This window comes from Amphiura filiformis, chromosome 7 (assembly GCF_039555335.1).
Source record: "Amphiura filiformis chromosome 7, Afil_fr2py, whole genome shotgun sequence".
Taxonomy (NCBI): Eukaryota; Metazoa; Echinodermata; class Ophiuroidea; order Amphilepidida; family Amphiuridae; genus Amphiura; species Amphiura filiformis.
This window is the reverse complement of record NC_092634.1, coordinates 70,009,026-70,028,625: the sequence shown is the minus strand read 5'-3', so window position 1 is coordinate 70,028,625 and position 19,600 is coordinate 70,009,026. Positions and strand designations below refer to the sequence as shown.

The following is a 19,600-nucleotide window of genomic DNA, read 5'->3' as shown; positions in this document are numbered from 1 at the left end:
TTAGGACTAACTAAAGGATTAGGATTGAGCTATGATTCATTTGGCAGAACTGATAATATTTTATTAATCCCAAAAAATTAGTGCTGTATTTTTCTGGAATAGGGAGTAGAGCGGTTACCGCACCATAGCTGAACCATGGACCTTTGGCAGTATATTATGTAGATGTGAGATGTAGAGGATCATACCTTTTTGGTATTTTAAGATATGAAAAGGACCCAAAACATGAATATTGACCCAGGTCTTATGAGGAGTGTCACCCGGTGTGGAAATGGTTTTATTATATTCTTTACTTTGTTCTCTTTCATTTGACACCACTTGGGGGGTCATACCTTCTTGGCATTTTGAGATATGAAGGACCCAAAATATGGATATTGACCCAGGTCTTACGAGGAGTGTGACCCCCGGTGGGGAAATTATTTGTATTATATTGTTTACATTTTTCTTTCTCATTTGATACCACTCAGGGGGTTATACCTTCTTGGCATTTTGAGATATGAAAATGACCCATATGAATATTGACCCAAGTCTTATGATGAGTGGCACCCCCGGGTGTGGAAATATTTTTATTATATTCTTTATGTTTTCCTCTTTCATATGACACTACTCATGGTGCCATACCTCTGTGGCATTTAGAGATATATCCATTTCAGACCAAATGATTAGTTACAATGTAGTAACCTAGTAACATACACTAATATAGGCTGATACCATTTCATGGTTCAGCAAAAATTACTAGCAGATTTTGGGTACAAATTATTCACCTCAACTGAACTTTCCAAGACCTTTTACAGATACAGATCTTTGAAATGTGCGGTAGCAAACCAAAGGTGTATTTGGGCCTCAAATACAGATCTTTGAAATGTGCGGTAGCAAACCAAGGTGTATTTGGGCCTCAAATACAGATCTTTGAAATGTAAGGTAGCACACCAAGGTGTATTGGGCCTCAAATACAGATCTTTGAAATGTAAGGTAGCAAACAAAGGTGTATTGGGCCTCAAATACAGATCTTTGAAATGTAAGGTAGCAAACCAAGGTGTATTTGGGCCTCAAATACAGATCTTTGAAATGTGCGGTAGCAAACCAAGGTGTATTTGGGCCTCAAATACAGATCTTTGAAATGTAAGGTAGCACACCAAGGTGTATTGGGCCTCAAATACAGATCTTTGAAATGTAAGGTAGCAAACCAATGTGTATTTGGGCCTCAAATACAGATCTTTGAAATGTAATTAGCAAACCAAGGTGTATTTGGGCCTCAAATACAGATCTTTGAAATGTAAGGTAGCAAACCAAGGTGTATTTGGGCCTCAAATACAGATCTTTGAAATGTAAGGTAGCAAACCAAGGTGTATTTGGGCCTCAAATACAGATCTTTGAAATGTGAGGTAGCAAACCAAGGTGTATTTGGGCCTCAAATACAGATCTTTGAAATGTAAGGTAGCACACCAAGGTGTATTGGGCCTCAAATACAGATCTTTGAAATGTAAGGTAGCAAACCAAGGTGTATTTGGGCCTCAAATACAGATCTTTGAAATGTCTGCGTAGCAAACCAAGGTGTATTTGGGCCTCAAATACAGATCTTTGAAATGTAAGGTAGCAAACCAAGGTGTATTTGGGCCTCAAATACAGATCTTTGAAATGTAAGGTAGCAAACCAAGGTGTATTTGGGCCTCAAATACAGATCTTTGAAATGTAAGGTAGCAAACCAAGGTGTATTTGGGCCTCAAATACAGATCTTTGAAATGTGCGGTAGCAAACCAAGGTGTATTTGGGCCACAAATACAGATCTTTGAAATGTGCGGTAGCAAACCAAGGTGTATTTGGGCCTCAAATACAGATCTTTGAAATGTAAGGTAGCAAACCAAGGTGTATTTGGGCCTCAAATACAGATCTTTGAAATGTAAGGTAGCAAACCAAGGTGTATTTGGGCCTCAAATACAGATCTTTGAAATGTGCGGTAGCAAACCAAGGTGTATTTGGGCCTCAAATACAGATCTTTGAAATGTAAGGTAGCAAACCAAGGTGTATTTGGGCCTCAAATACAGATCTTTGAAATGTGCGGTAGCAAACCAAGGTGTATTTGGGCCTCAAATACAGATCTTTGAAATGTAAGGTAGCAAACCAAGGTGTATTTGGGCCTCAAATACAGATCTTTGAAATGTAAGGTAGCAAACCAAGGTGTATTTGGGCCTCAAATACAGATCTTTGAAATGTAAGGTAGCAAACCAAGGTGTATTTGGGCCTCAAATACAGATCTTTGAAATGTGCGGTAGCAAACCAAGGTGTATTTGGGCCTCAAATACAGATCTTTGAAATGTGCGGTAGCAAACCAAGGTGTATTTGGGCCTCAAATACAGATCTTTGAAATGTAAGGTAGCACACCAAGGTGTATTGGGCCTCAAATACAGATCTTTGAAATGTGCGGTAGCAAACCAAGGTGTATTTGGGCCTCAAATACAGATCTTTGAAATGTAAGGTAGCAAACCAAGGTGTATTTGGGCCTCAAATACAGATCTTTGAAATGTAAGGTAGCAAACCAAGGTGTATTTGGGCCTCAAATACAGATCTTTGAAATGTGCGGTAGCAAACCAAGGTGTATTTGGGCCTCAAATACAGATCTTTGAAATGTAAGGTAGCACACCAAGGTGTATTGGGCCTCAAATACAGATCTTTGAAATGTAAGGTAGCAAACCAAGGTGTATTTGGGCCTCAAATACAGATCTTTGAAATGTAAGGTAGCAAACCAAGGTGTATTTGGGCCTCAAATACAGATCTTTGAAATGTAAGGTAGCAAACCAAGGTGTATTTGGGCCTCAAATACAGATCTTTGAAATGTGCTTGGTAGCAAACCAAGGTGTATTTGGGCCTCAAATACAGATCTTTGAAATGTAAGGTAGCACACCAAGGTGTATTGGGCCTCAAATACAGATCTTTGAAATGTAAGGTACCACACCAAGGTGTATTGGGCCTCAAATACAGATCTTTGAAATGTAAGGTAGCAAACAAAGGTGTATTTGGGCCTCAAATACAGATCTTTGAAATGTAAGGTAGCAAACCAAGGTGTATTTGGGCCTCAAATACAGATCTTTGAAATGTAAGGTAGCAAACCAAGGTGTATTTGGGCCTCAAATACAGATCTTTGAAATGTAAGGTAGCAAACCAAGGTGTATTTGGGCCTCAAATACAGATCTTTGAAATGTGCGGTAGCAAACCAAGGTGTATTTGGGCCTCAAATACAGATCTTTGAAATGTAAGGTAGCACACCAAGGTGTATTGGGCCTCAAATACAGATCTTTGAAATGTCCGGTAGCAACCCAAGGTGTATTTGGGCCTCAAATACAGATCTTTGAAATGTAAGGTAGCAAACCAAGGTGTATTTGGGCCTCAAATACAGATCTTTGAAATGTAAGGTAGCAAACCAAGGTGTATTTGGGCCTCAAATACAGATCTTTGAAATGTAAGGTAGCAAACCAAGGTGTATTTGGGCCTCAAATACAGATCTTTGAAATGTCTTGGTAGCAAACCAAGGTGTATTTGGGCCTCAAATACAGATCTTTGAAATGTAAGGTAGCAAACCAAGGTGTATTTGGGCCTCAAATACAGATCTTTGAAATGATTTCATGGCCCTCTGTGGCCTGTGAGAACTAGCTAATAAAAAGCAGTGATTTATATACCATAACCACTCGGGTATAAGCCCACCCCCCTAGATGGCAGATTTCACTTCAAAAATGGGGGTGGGCTTATAACCGGGGAAGGGCTAGTGCTTGAATTTAAAAATAAGAACAATCACCCCCCATTTGAATATGCCCAATGTACCAGTAATTTCTATCATCTATGTCAATTACTTAAAATTATAAGTGTGGAATGTTAATTTTCAACTGATATTGTTTAATATTTGTTCTTAAATATGAGAGCAAAGCATTGATTTGATTTAAGAACTTGGCCAAAATTGACTACTGGGCTTATACCCGAGTACACCCTTGCTCCCAGAATGTTTTGAAAAATAGGGGGTGGGCTTATAGCCGAAGGTGGGCTTATACCCGGGTGGTTACGGTAATTATGTATAGTACGCGCACGCAGGCACAACACCTAGACGTTGATCCACAGGCCTCAGCACACTTTACAGGTTGTCACTACGGCCCCACATCATTCCACCATAATGTTTTTAAAGTAAGATGAGGTGTTAGCCATACAAGTAGGTTTGATGGTCTGGATGTTAGTGTATGCGTTAACCCCTGATCGTGGGTGAATGACCCCCTAAATTTAAAAAATATAAATTTTTCACCCTCCATATGTTGGGAATGTGCAAGCTCGGGGGTGAACTCTGACCCTCTACTTTTGGACCTTACTCCTACCCCTGACTACAATGCAAAATATTTTAATTTTTTCACCCCCAAGATTTAATTTTCACCCCATGTATTTGGATTTTCTGCAAGCTCGGAAGTGAAAAACACAGGAAAACGACTACTGACTTTCGGGCCTTAATGCTACCCCTGGCCTTGACAAGGTTCAATATTCCACATGCTGCTGGAAAAGGTCATCAAACTTTACCGTTACTGGGTCAAATTTCATAGTTGCACAAATTGTGGAACCGTCCCACTGTTCTTTACTGCTAGATGTATGCAATGACAGTGGCGTAGCTGTGATTTTTTCCAGGGGGGTGGGCAAGCCTGTATGGGGCGGGGGCCCAAATCCACCAAACGAAAATGGGGGTAGGTGCGAGTGGTGCAATGCACCCACATCGAAAAGAAAGTGTACTTTCAAAGAAAAGTACACTTTCAAATATATCAAAGAAAAATAAAGTGGCCCAAGAGAGAAAATTGTAAACCTGGTTATTACTGTGAAAATTTTGCTTTTTTATTACTAATTTGGTCTTAATAGAAATGAATTTTGGCCATAATTCCTGCTAATTTCCTGGTTAAAGTGCGCGCTTCCGCGCGCTCAAAATTACCGATTTCAGACAATTTTAGCCCAAAATGAAGGTAAATATTACGTAAAGGCCAGTGTGCGCGAAGCGCGCAAAATTTAGCAATGTTACCATATTTCGGTCCAAAACATGGTGTTTTGGGGAACATACCATAGGCTATTTTAGGGGCCTGGACCCGGTACCCATCTGGTCTAATCGTAAATCGGGCCCCAAGTTTGAAATAGCTCAATGGTAAATGACTTAATCGGCCAATTTTGTGTCGATACTGAAAATTAGCATTTCTCTTTGTCTTCAAGAAGTCATTACAAGTATATTGTCGAGTATATTGATAATAATCGTATGGCCCTATATCGTAGGCCTATGGATTCCCTCTTTCTCTTTCCCTTCTCTTCCCCATCTTTTCCTCTCTCTCCATCCTTTCTCTTTTTTCCCCGCACTAGACTATTTTTGCCAGGCTTATTGACAATAATCGTATGGTATTGCATATCGTATGGATTCCCCATCTCTTTTCCCCTCCTCTCCCTATCTCCCTCTCTCTTTTCCCCTTCTCTCCCTTCAAAAGTAACCAGGGTCAAATTCAGCAACCCTTGGATCACGCAGGAAATTAGGCGCATGAGTAAGAAAAAGCAACGCCTGTACAACAAGGCTCATCTGACCGACAAACCTGATGATTGGAAACGCTTTAAAGAATATCAGAAAGCAATCCAGAAGAGAATTCGCCAGAATTACTGGTCATTCCAGAACAACATATTTGACGAAAGTGACAAGTCTAACAAAGCGTTTTGGAAGTTTATCAAATCCAAGAAAATTGACTCGACTACCATTTCCTCGCTAAAAGACGGGACTAAGGTTGTGTTCAGCAACAAAGGCAAAGTCACCTGTTTCAACGAACAATTTCATTCGGTTTTTACATGTGAGGACACTACATGTAGCACAATTCCTGACTTGGGCACTTCAGAGTATCCCACAGCTGGTCACATCAATGTAACCTGTGAAGGCGTCCTTAAGCTCCTGATGTCGCTAAAAACCAACAAGGCCACAGGACCGGATGCAATTTCAGCCCGAATATTAAAAGATCTTGCCGAAGAAATTGCTCCAATTTTGACAAGTATATTTCAACAATCTCTAAACACTGGTGAAGTGCCTTTAGACTGGAGGATGGCAAACATATCCCCGATCTACAAAAAGGGCGACCGTAGCATTCCATCCAACTACCGTCCAGTTTCCATTACCTCCGTCTGTTCCAAGATCATTGAACATATTATATTCAGCCATGTAATGCCCCACTACGATAGCAACAACATCCTTATCGACGCACAGCATGGGTTCAGACCAGGCAGATCATGTGAGACACAATTGACCATCACTTGCAATGAATTAGCAAGCTCACTTGATAAGGGAAGAGCAGGTTGACGCCGTAGTCCTGGACTTCTCCAAGGCGTTTGACCGTGTGCCTCACCAGCGGCTGATCAGTAAACTGCGCCATTATGGAGTCAGGGACTCCCTCCTGCTGTGGATCAACAATTTTCTCACCAAACGGTCCCTACGTGTAGTGGTTGATGGAGAGGCACCCAGCTGGGTACCAGTAACATCAGGTGTCCCCCAAGGCACAGTGTTGGGTCCGCTACTATTTCTGAGCTTCATCAATGATTTGCCATCTGGAACAACATCTAAGACTACATGTAGGCTTTTCGCAGATGACTGCTTGCTTGATGTACTGGACCATAAATAACAGCAACGACTCTGCAGCCTTGCAATGAGACTTTGACTCTCTCCATCTCTGGTCCACCACATGGAATATGAAGTTCAACACCGACAAGTGTCATACCATCAGGTTCACTCTTCGGCATAACTTAATTAATTTACATACTACCATATGGGAGAAAGTCTGCACGGTTGTTTGATGTATATATGTATAGAATTGGCTTCATTATTTTAAATGCAAACTATAGATGGTGCTATTTATCCTAAATCATATTTCTCTATTTGCAAGAGGTAGGTGATTAATACTGCCATTAAAACAGCTGTACAATAGTTGAAACAAGCAACAAGGAAATTTTATAAACATATTTTATCAAACTATAAAAGGAATTATTTGTATTAAAAGCTTGAAAGAGTAATTTTCAGTAACTAAATAGCGCCACCAATTTTGTCATTAATAGGCACATTTTATATCCGAAAAAGCTTTAAAAAATGCTATAAAAAGTGAATAATTTTGTAAAAGAGGGGAAATCAAAGTTGCAAATGACTCAAAAGCATCAGTATACATTAGCATGATATCGCTTTTAGCTGTTTAAGCCTAAAATTTGGATGTACATTATGTTTTGTTTGAAAAAGTAATAAATGATCCTATCAAACAACAGTGCTGCTGACCATGGTGCCTGACTACCCTTACCTTGGGACTATTGCCATAAATCCAGACCACTACCTCACTCCTACATGTATGGTCCAGAGCAGCACCAGGTCCTATCACCCTCTCAAGTTAGTTCCAGTAACTGTATTGTAACTCGTCATACATGTACCTAGATAAAGACTGAAGTCTTGCTTGCTGGCAGGACTACCTCTCAAGTACCAACAAGCCATTCAATCTCGCATCCAACTGTACAGATACTCATTTTTCCCATGGCCATGCACCGTCAACTGGTGGAACAACCTGATCCCTCGAGATGTCCTTGCCCTGCCAACAGCTGAGGCCTTCAAGGGAGCAGTTGCAGCACACATTTAAAGGACCAGACTTTTTTACTTGCACCATGTATAATATGCACCGCAACTTTGGCACCGCAGAGCATTCTAAGTTATTTCCTTGGCTCTACATCCTCTGGAGGATTATGCCGAGTATCAATGTATCAACGTAGAAGTGGAAGTGCCCCCACCCACCTCCCTGGAGATGTACTCGCCCTGCCAACAGCTGAGGCCTTCAAGGGAGCAGTTGCAACAAGATTTCATATGGAAACAGTTCAGACCCAGAACAGGATCATGTCAGAAATTAATATTTTGTTCTGGGTCTGATTATTCGGACTAGAATTGTAGGATCTACTCTCGATGCTCTAGGAACATTTAAACACTAAATTTGGATAACACACAGCCCACAAGGGTCAACTTACCAAATGAGAAATACTCGACAAATTAGTTATCTCAGGTTAGCAATCACAAAATCTGACAAATTGCATGAGAAATCCGTTTTACTGGAGGTTCTTTCCGTGAAAATTATTCGTCGAAAAGGCAGGTCAAAGTTCGCATGCTGGAAGTCATGTGACCAGACCCTTTGATCACATGATTACATTCGAACCACACAATTGAGATGTTGTCAACACATAGCGCTCCTGGAGCACAAGTCACAGTGAACCAGCGTGATCTCGCCCGGGGATCTTAGTATGGGGAAATGTCATTTATTTTTTGCTTTCATTTTTTTCATACACAATCTTGCCACCAAGGTTTTTCTGAAGCAGAATTTTATGTAGAATCAAAATATCATGGGTGTCATTTTTAAAAACTGTTCTTGGGTGTTTTTTGGTGGTTTTTGGCAACTATCATATTTTTCAATAATTCATATGTTTTCAGCCCAATTTCCATTTTATTTGCTGTATAATATGAACTAATGTGTGCTGAATATTTTTTTTTTTTTTTTTTTATTTGTCAAATGTTATCCCAGAAGAAATTTGGACAGACACTTTTATCAAATTGGGTGATTGTAGGTGTTTTTGGGTGTTTTTTGGGTGCTTTTGGGTGCAATTTATAATGTATATAGGCCTATATAGAGTGTTTTCAAATGTGAAAAGATAACAAGTTTGTCACTATTCGCCGTAGAAGTGACGTCAAAATTGGATTCACTACCATAGTAATAGATATATACAATTTTTGACTATATCGCCCTGCACTACAAGCAGGTTGCACTCATCACCTGTGTATGTCTGCATTCATAGATTGAATATAATACCGCTCTTTTCCAAAAATACTAATCTTACAGCTAGGTGCGAGTGATCAGCATGATATGAATATTCTATAGAGTTACGGTCAAGGTCTTTCCCTGTTCTTTGACATCTATGGTTCAATGCATAGGTACCACGTAAACTTTGTACAGTGCAGGGCGATATAGTCAACAATTGTATTCATCTGTTGCTATGGTAGTCTTACGTCACTTATAGGGAATGCATGTACTTTTTGATACAAAAACTCGACTGTAGGCCTATACTACCCAGTTTATAAGTCCTGTGGCCTTTTGATAATGACAATGTGCCACCTATCCTAGCATGTTGTTTGGGTCACAAGTAACATATTTATACATGTTTACAAAAATCCAGATGCAGCAGAAGGTGGCCATCTTGTTTGGCACAGTAGCAATGGTTTTATTGGCACAGTACATTTGTAGCATTTGTTTTAGGCTTGTTGTATTAGTTTTATCATGTTGGCATGCAGTAGCACCAATATTGATTATTTTCAAATTCAAAATGGCCACCGAAATCAATTTATTTCCTTCAATCTTACAATGAGCCTACATCAAGCTGGTAAAATAGGAGATTGGACATGTGCCATGAATATTAAAATAATAACACACACAAATCCGATACTAAATGCACCCCCCTTGTGCAAGTTGACCTATATCTGTTTATCACATTTAAATGATGACTTCATTTTGCATATTATAACATTTTAAAATGCCATAGAAAATGTTTCTTGGCCCATATGTGTATCCTTTAAACAAGAACAAGAGCAGTTGGTGGTGCTAGTTTGGGCTACAGGCTGTTTCAATACATCCATAAGCCCATGGCAGCAGGGGAGGGGGTTCTTCAAATATTTTGTACGGAGATGCGCCACACAGATTTTCGGATGCTGACTTTTCTATATCTTCTTTTTGCTGTTTCTGCAACCCATCAGTATACCAATTTTTCACAAAATGCACCCAAATTTGCCCTAATTGGGTGCATTTAAGGGCACTTTTTGTCCAACTGTGCCCAGTTGGTTGCATTGGTCTCCACTGAAAACCCACCCATCGATATATCAATATTGCTAAAAAATATACCCCACAAACCATGGTAACTTCCCCGGGCAACTTCCTGTACACCTTCAAACAGGAAAAAAAATTAGGGGTATTGAGAACTGCAGGGTAAAGGGTAAAGAGTGGTCCCACAAATTGGTTATGGGTCCTGGGGGATGGACTTATATCATTATATAGGGTTTCTAGGGATGGAGTTAGGGATACCAGAGATGGGATAACCGGAGACAACATTAGGTATATCAAGGATGGGGTTAGAAATACCAAGGACATGTTTAGGGGTGACCATGAAAGAAGGTTAGGTGTACCAATGACAGGGTTCCCCGAAGGTCCCAGGGACAACAGTTCATGGGTCCAGGTGAAGGGATTATGGGTTCCAGGGATGAGATTAGGGGTATCAACAATGGGGCTTGGGGTATCAAGGAACAGGGTTAGGGGTTCCAGAGACGAGGGTTAGGGGTTCCAGGAATGGGTTGAGCCCCATGGTCAGTGTTAGGGGACCTAGGGATATGGTTAGGGGACTGGGGATAGAGTTTTAAAAGTGCCTCAGGGTTTGGATAATGGGTACCAGGGACAGGATGGGACTAGTGGTACTGAGGACTATGCAGGGTAAAGGGTACAACGGGTTATGGGTCCCGGTGAAGGGGTTAGGGTTTCAGGGATGACCAGTCATGGGTTCCAGGAATGGGGTTAGAGGTCACGTGGTCATCTTTGAGGTCCAAGGGATAGGATGAGGTACTGGGGATTGAGTTCAGGTTCCCAGGGTTGGGGTACTGGGTACCATCGGCAGGAACGGGGTAAGGGGTACCGGGCACTGGGTAAGGGGAACCGTATGTGGGGTTACAGGTGCCGAAGATGGGATTAGGGGTATGTCTAGTCTCAGGGTGTAGGTTTTAGCAGAGGTCCCGTAGTAGGTTTAAGGTTAGGATAGGGTTAGGGGTACTGGGGATGGAGTTTGGGGTTCCAGGTTTGGCGTTAGGAGCCGGGGTTAGGAGTCCCAGGGATGGCATTAGGAGTATAATGAGGACTGTACAAGGGTACTGGAGTCGAGTAGGGTACTAAGGATGTGGTTGACAGTGGCGTAGGGTCATAGCGGCAGGGGGGGTGCCAAGGATGGAGTTATGGGCTAGCTGGCCCCGAGTACATATCAGGTTATGGGCCACTGGGTCCATGGATGGGTCTAGGAGTCCCAGGGATGGGTAGGGGTACTGGCCAGGATGGGGATAGATGTACCAAAAGTACACGGTTATGAGAACCGAAGAGGATGTGGGTAGGATCATTCGGGTACTAGTACAGGGATACATGTTATGGGGTACATGAACAGGTCAAGGGGGTGACACTAAATTCACGGTTGTTCTATTAGCAACGCAAAATCTATGAAAAATTCAGCTGGTTTACTAGCTAGAAAGTGAGGCCAGTTATCGATCCGTTATAGCTCGTTATGAATAATTCATGTTCGACCCCTTGGATCATGTTAATTGAGTTTGGCAAATAACAACGTTGTTAGTTTTGCGAACTTTGCCTGTTCAATGAGAGTATAGCGCGCCCCCAATACATCTGGGCGCAAAACAGGCGAAAACGATCCAGTTTAATGAAATGGCGGACGGGTATTCCCATCAGGCACCAGTGATATGTTTTTCAAAGAAAGTCTACTAATTTGATATGAAATGACATTTTGCAATAGCAAAGTCAAAATTAGGACTTGCTGTCAATAATATGAAGGAAACATGTGACAGAGGCAAGGTGGGAAATACAAGTAGTATTTAAGTTATGAATAACCTTTGATACCCGACCTGACCTTCCATCATGGCGCCTTATTCGTTTTTATGTATTTCTATTATGCTCTCAAGTAAAATAAAATACCAATCTGCTCTGAGCAGACAATGTTACTTGGCTCCCAGCATGAATTATTGATTTTATACGGAAGTAAAGAAATGCACAGTGTATGTGCATGATGTGCAAGCATACTCCAAATATTTACGGTAAATCTGAATAGTGGTCACATGTTAACATATCATGTGTTCGGGAAATCACGTGGCAACATTTTAAGATTTCAGGCTTGTTTACTAGTTAATTGCCATTTGTACTCTTTATTATTTATCTTTGTTAATTAACATATATTTTAAATGCTGATAAATCGTGGTTGGCTACCCACGATATCTGTTAAATTCAATATTTTATGAATATAATTCTACCACGCAGAGGGGGTCACGCAGCAGAATTTCACATCATCTGACTTAGCTACATTTCGAAGCTCTGCTCTTCAAATTCATGTAAATTTCAAAGTTTATACATTTAATATATTTAATATGATACTAATTTTTTTGTTATAACCAACTGGTACACGAAATATACTAGCTTATTACCTATACAGAAAGGTAATTATCAGCCTTCACTCAGCAAATTGACATGCTCGGCATATATGCAGCCATTCTCCGTCTGGATAACATGACTGTCGCCCTCAATACGTCTGGGCGCAAATTTAAATAACAATACGCTATTTACATATCAATGCGGCCTCATGCTAATTAAAGCTGCCCCATCCAGGAGTTCATCTATGAACAGGTATCAGAGTACGATGTACATTTAGCAGGGTACATGGTTATGAGCAACGCTCTGCAGGGTCTATTGTTCTATTGTTTCCGATTAGAGCGCTGACATATTGGAAAATGTTGCCAATCAATATTCATGAGAGTGTACATTCAACGTCCAGTTTGCGAAATTGGGTGAGTTGTGTTTAGTAGGTGTGAAATACATCTGACTGCGCGTATTGATTACGTAACCAATAAAAGCATTGACATCATCGAATGGCTGCCCAGTGCTGTTATGTGTTTAGTTATTATATAGGCCTAATAATTATTATTAAATGTATTCATCATTCCTTTCTTTTCCCTTCTCTGTACTTATTCTTTCCTAGGCCTACACTTTATCACTCACTCGCTCTCGTTGTCCCCTCTCACTCTCCCTCTCTCATTCCCATCATTTTCCTTATATTTCTATTTATCTACTTGTCTTTATAATATCTTTTTATTTCTCCCCTCCTCCAGCCCTCTCTCATTCTCCATATCCCCTCCTCCCTTCTTCCTCCCCTCCCAAGACTTCTCACAGAGGTGAATCTGACCCTTCCCAACCCCCTCCCCTCTTTGGGTACGCCACTATTTCTATACCAATCTCCTTCTTAAAATAAAATTAAATGGAAATTTCTTAAACACAACCTTTATAGTCCTATACTTATACTTGCATGTAATGTATACGTATAGCGATTACCATTATAATGTAATACAGATATATGGACTGGTCATGGCAGCCTTCTTATATTCTAATGTGTAATCGATCAGCAAGAGCATTCAATTTATTTAAATGAAACGCCTAACGTCAGGTGGGTGGTAAAGATGATTGCATCGACAGCTAAAGCCTCCTTATAGATTTCAGACCCACACAAGCACACATTTGGGATACGTGAGTACAATGGTACCACTTTACACATGACTGCCCTTACACATGACTGTAGTGTGGTCACTTATTGATACTCGCCTGTTGTGTAGAGCGTTAATATGATGCCGGATCAGTGACCAATTTAATGGCGGAACCCTTTATTCGAAACAATGGTACCACTTTATGAATAGCCTGTCGCAACTTCTAATCGGCATCAAACGAACAAAAGATTATATAATCTATTGCGACTCTATTTTAATTTAAAAGCTCTTTGGTTATGAGGTACCGAGTTAAGGGTATTGGGTACAGATTAGGATTACGGGTTAGGGTATGGGTATGCGCTGGCCCAGAGTACATCAAACTTAGCGGGAACATAATTATCATTATCATATCCTGAGGAGACGGATGAAGACATTTTTAAAGGTGGAATAAGGTTAATTCATAATTATAGGTGAGTACTTGAATGTGGGTGTGGGGTGGTGTGGTGTGTATTTGCAGTGTATTATGGAGTTTGTGTATGTGTTCGTATATTAATTAACACGTTACTTGCTTAAACTTATATTTTACAATGCTCATTATAATGTTTGGAGGAAATAAGTTGAATTTGGCGGCCATTTTGAATTTTTGGAGGCCATTTTCAATATCAAAGTCGTTGATGTTAGTGCATACGTCATAAATAATATCCTAAGCTTAAAACAAATGCTACTGTACCAATAAATTAACAATAGGAAGGGTCAGTTTGAACAATATTGGGAATGTATTGCCAAAATGGGCGCCGTTTTGAACCCGGGTTTTGAAAAATAAGATGGCCACCAACTGCTGCATCTGGATTTTTGTAGACATGTATAAATATGTTACTTCGGACCTAAACAACATATTAGGATAGGTGGCACATTGTCATAAAAAAAGGCCACAGGATTTAGTTTACCAAGGCAACTTTCCGCCCCCAAACACCCATCAAAAATGCAAAAAAATAAAATCCACCCAAAAAACACCCACAAATTTAAACATTTGAACACATTTCTTCAATATTTGAGGTAGTTCATATTAAAGTGTATTTAAAGTTTGGAATGATAATATAAAAGCCTTTAAATGCAATATATGACTTAAATAAGTTGATTTTTATGCCATAATATATGCCAAATACTGAAAATCAGAATTCGCCCAAAATCCGCCCAAAAAACACCCAAGAACAGCTTTAAAAAAATGACACCCATGATTTTTGGAATCCTCACAAAATTTTGATTCAGAAAAACCTAATTTGCAAGATTGTGTATGAAAGTTTTGAAAAAACGCAATTCCCCATATACTATCTCGCAAAGTTGAACATTCCCATTTCAGCCATTGCCACAGAATTCTGTGACCATTGCACAATGTAGGCCCCTATATACGAGAAAAAAAAACCAATTTGCAAATTGCTTCGTGATACCCAATCGTGCTAAAATGTATGTGGTTTAGGAGGCAGAGAATTTTATTTCAATTTTATATAGGCTAGGCCTACTGTAGGCCTACAGGGTGCCCCAGAAAAAAATACCGAGCGAATAAAATTGAACGTAAGTCGAGAAATAGACATCAGAATCAAAAAGTTAAAATGTAGCGCATAGCTTATTTTATTGTGCATCACATACGAAAATTGTATTTGATTCGGTTGACTGGTTGCGAAGAAATGAACGATTACATAATGCGTGCATCAATTCAGTTCATTCCAAGTTTGATCAACACAGGCGGCGGATGACATGATCGAGCCGGCAACTCGTGAAACCGCCCGGCCGTATGGCATTTTCCATATATTCGGTTAGTTTTGTGGGGTTCATTATCGAACCCCAACGGTTTTAGCTTGTATTTATATTATTTATCAACATAGGCCTATTTGTTTGTGATATTTCAAGCGTTTTAAAATTTCAAAATAATCCAATTCAATTACACGGTTGACGATGAAAATTTACTGAATTTAGGGACTGCACGTCATACACCACCTGGATCAACAGGCGCTTTTTTCATACTATACTCACTCACCGCTTCCGAAAGTTTGTATATCTCATTAAAATTCAGTCCACATTATCTATTTTATAATCGGACGGTGTTATCCCGGGGGGCACTTCAATATGAAATGGATATAGGCTAGGTGTAGGCCTATAATAGGGCTGGCACTTTCGCACTAAGGGGCATTCGGTGAGAGCAAAATATGAAAAATATGGGGTCATTGGGTGAGAGCATGATTTTTCGCATTCGGTGAGAGCAAAATGTAAAAAATATGGGGTCATTGGTTGAGAACATGACCTTTTTTTTTAAATGGAATCTTTGGGTGAGAGCCGAAACAGCGTCACAAAAACCTCGAAAATCGAATTTCTAGTTCTAAATGGCTTCAAATTTCATTGTTTTTTCAAAATAAGTAACAAAATCAGTGATAAATGAAAGTTGCTGTTCAACTGAACTTGTAAGGGTCTTTGGGTGACAGATCAAATGGAAAAATATGGGGTCTTCGGGTGACAGAGCATGTGTACGTAAAAAAATATGGGGTCTTTGGGTGACAGCGATGCTGAAAATGGGGGTCTTAACAAGCCTACATACGCGTCACCTCCAAAGTTGGCGCCCCCCCCCCCGGGGGGTGTTATGTCATTCATGCTTTCACTGAAGATGAATAACAGTTTGTCCGAGAAAACTTTGATTTCTGCAACCCAACTTCAATTCTTTATGTTGTGCAAATATGTTATATTTTAACAATCATCGGATCATAAGTGCTTACAGCTTTAAGTGTGATTTTTCATACCATGCAACATTAATGTTGAAGTTTTAAAAGATTTAAACTTTGCATTACAATTTCTTGGATATATTCCAAAAACATTAATGAGTGAGAGAATTTTTTTAAGCCAGCTGGAATTCTGTATGCAATAATTCTTTATGCAACATTTATATCAACTTTAACGAAAAAATATATTTACAAGTAGGGCCTACCGAGTAATGGCGAGTATCATCTTTCATGCAAGCTTTCATTTTCAATATCGTGCAGGTTTTCAAATTTGAAAACCTATAAATATTTTGAAAAAAAAAAAAAAAAAAAAAAGGGTTTCACAGAATAAAAAATGAAGCACATTGACAGTTAACCACTAGTGTGCATTGTGTTGAATGATCTTTCTTTCAAACTTGGAATGAAGTGAATTGACGCATGCGTTAATCGCTCATTTCTTCGCGATCAGTCAACCGATTCAGTAAAATTGGCGTATAAGAAGCAGAATAAGATGGGCTACACGCTGATGTTTAGATTTTTGGATTCTGATGTCTATTTCTCGACTTACGTCCAAATTTATTCGCCTGGTATTTGTTTCTGGGACACCCTGTACGCCAAAATATTTTTTGAATTTAGTCAAAATTAACTCTGAATTGATGGTGAAAATGCTATGTAAATTTTACATAGGTCCCGACTAAAAATTACTGTTTCGTCTTTATGGGAATCTAATATCCAATATCTGGAAGAAACATTTGGGGACCTATACGTACATGGACTTCTCCTATAAATTGCAAAAATCCAGACCGTGTATACACGAAAAAATCGATATAATGTATTGTGCATGTACGAGAGGCCCATTTTATTGTCGGATTTCTGTATGTAGAACACTCAGTTATCAATAATTGAGCGAATACACATTAATGTTTTTAAGCAAATAAAATTCCAAAATATGGTACGTTTTCTGTCTTTGCTTGTCACGTGGTAAGCCTATGTTGAAGTAGCGAGTATATATGTTCAAAAAAATTTGATTGGATATACCATCAAATTATGTGGCCGAGCGGTCTAAGGCGCTAGGCTCATTCAGAATTCACGATAGCGGTGCGGCGAGAGTTCGAGCCCCACCTCTGCAAAAAAACCCTCATAATTATGTTAGGGAAATGTGGCTGGGAGAATTAATGTATGACGAAGAGTGGTGTGATCTTAAAAATACAAGAATCTAAGCTAATTGAACAGACAGTAAATTCGGGACATGGATAGGGGAAGATGTCCGCGAGGATGGATCGGCAACCAAACTCGCATGTGGCCCCGACGGCGGGGAATTGAACAGGGCGTAGCCAGCTTTCTTGGTCAGGGGGGGCAAAAAAAAAAAAAATTTCAGGGGCACAGCTGAAAAAAATTGCAGTTGCAACATGAAATTTTTGTTTTTAGAGAGACTGTACATGTTTTCGAGCTTCCAAAAAAGGCTTTATTGGGGCGATATGCGCGAGTAGCGCGCAAAAAACTTTGAATTTGACACTATTTTTGCCCATGATCGAGACGAAAATTGCTTTATTGTGACAATGTGCGCGGGCAGCGCGCTAAATTTTGTATTTGACACTATTGTGGCCCATGATCGGGGTGAGTTTTGATGAAAAAGGGGCTCCTTGCCCGTTTTCTTTTCCTTTGCCCTAACCCGTCCTCCCTTACCTCCCATTCTTTTATGATTATGATTTATCAATAATGATAATTATATAGACTAAAAGGTATGATTAAATATATCAAATAAATGGGTGGTTTTTTTTTGGGGGGGGGGTTATGTACAGAAAATAGATGAAGAAAGCCCAAGTCGTGAGTAAAATTTCTGTAAGTCAAACAATATGCAATATCCCGCTTCCTTTTTTGAAGATTCTTAAATTTTCTTTTTATTTTCTAAAATTTCAGTTATAGTTTTTTGATGAAGATGTTTGATATAGCCTTGTATAAGAAGCACTTCAGGAAAGCTTTGTGATCAGTAAGCCTATAGCCTACCAGAAAAAAAGCCCCTCCTCTTTCCTTATTTTTCAAAAACCTGGACGCTAAACATGTATTTTTGTGTCAGTTCCTGAGAACTGACACTTTCTAATACAGGTTTGACGATCACGTGACAAATCGAATCTGTGACGTCAATATTGATATCGATATCAATTAGACTGTTCCAGTTAAATTACATACCCCTTGGCCATTGGCTGTTCCATTTAATTTACATACTCCCTCTGAAATAATGGCCCCAAAATAGCTGTTCCATTTAATTTACATACTCCCTCTGAAATGGCTGTTCCATTTAATTTACATACTCTCTCTGGAATAGATTTCCCCTAATCAAATTGCATATTGTGAACTTCAATCTATCAAATTCAGGTTTGACGATCATGTGACAAATCGAATCTGTGACGTCAATATTGATATCGATATCAATTAGGCTGTTCCAGTTAAATTACATACCCATTGGCCATTGGCTGTTCCATTTAATTTACATACTCCGTCTGAAATGGCTGTTCCATTTAATTTACATACTCCCTCTGCATCTGGAATAGATTTCCCCTAAACAAATTGCATATTGTGAAATTCAATCTATCAAATTGCATAGCACTGTGAACAGGGCCGTGACACTCGTATTCAATCCCTGTATAAAATTTGAAGTCACTTAATTCACGGCAGTTTGACTGACACATCGGCAGTTTGAGTGACGGTTGCTAGGGAGTTTGGTACCATCGGAATGTTGATTGACAGTTTTGGGTAGTTTTGTAGGCCTACCCTAAATTATGTTGATTGACAGTTTTGGGTAGTTTGGTACCCTAAATTTTTCCAAGATGGCGCCCATCGACTGTCAATTATTCGGACCCTTCCCAGCACAAATACAGCTTATTTAGCCAGTCTCGTCATGGGGTCATCGAAGAGAATATTTTCCTAGCATATTGAGCTAACTCCTCAGCTATTTGGTTTTTCACGATATGATAGTAATGATAGTAATCGAGAATCCTTGCTGTGAATAAGAGAGAATTTTTTAAACTTTTTTTTAAAACTTTTTTTTAAAAGAAATTTTATTTATTTATTTTTTATTTATTTATTTTCTTTTTATTTAAATTTTTTTTGTTACTCATTTAATATTGTAATTAATGTTTCCAGATAAAGTACAAGATAAAGTATAAACATTTCAATTGAAAATCCCTAAGGTTAAATAAGAAATTAAATAAAAAGAAATGAATGCAAACCAGCCCTTCAAATTCTGCAATACATGTATTTCCACTATTAAAATTCTACTTGTTTATATCTCACGCAATTGAATAATAATAATAACCGTGTCCGATTGAACTGACACCAATTTTTTTCAGGAATATCTTGTTTTATTCGGTCTAATGACGGGCATATAGACGGGCATATAGATTGGGATAAAAATATCTCGTTGATTACCCCATGGACGTCCATGATTACACAATGTCAATTTGGACATATCAGATATGCCTAGGCGGCCTATACAATTTAAAGTGCAACTAGAAAAGGT

The 19,600-nt window shown here is 39.3% G+C and overlaps 1 protein-coding gene across 2 annotated transcripts in view; it reads right to left on the bottom strand.

Moving 5' to 3' along the window:
* The window catches only part of LOC140157557 (protein GDAP2 homolog), a 41,640-nt gene extending 33,487 nt beyond the window's left edge, over positions 1–8,153 (bottom strand). For both annotated transcript variants that reach the window (XM_072180786.1, XM_072180788.1), the window contains exon 1: positions 8,029–8,153. The gene's annotated coding sequence lies outside the window, so the exon portion shown is untranslated. The remainder of the gene's footprint in view (positions 1–8,028) is intronic.
* Positions 8,154–19,600: the final 11,447 nt, after the last annotated feature.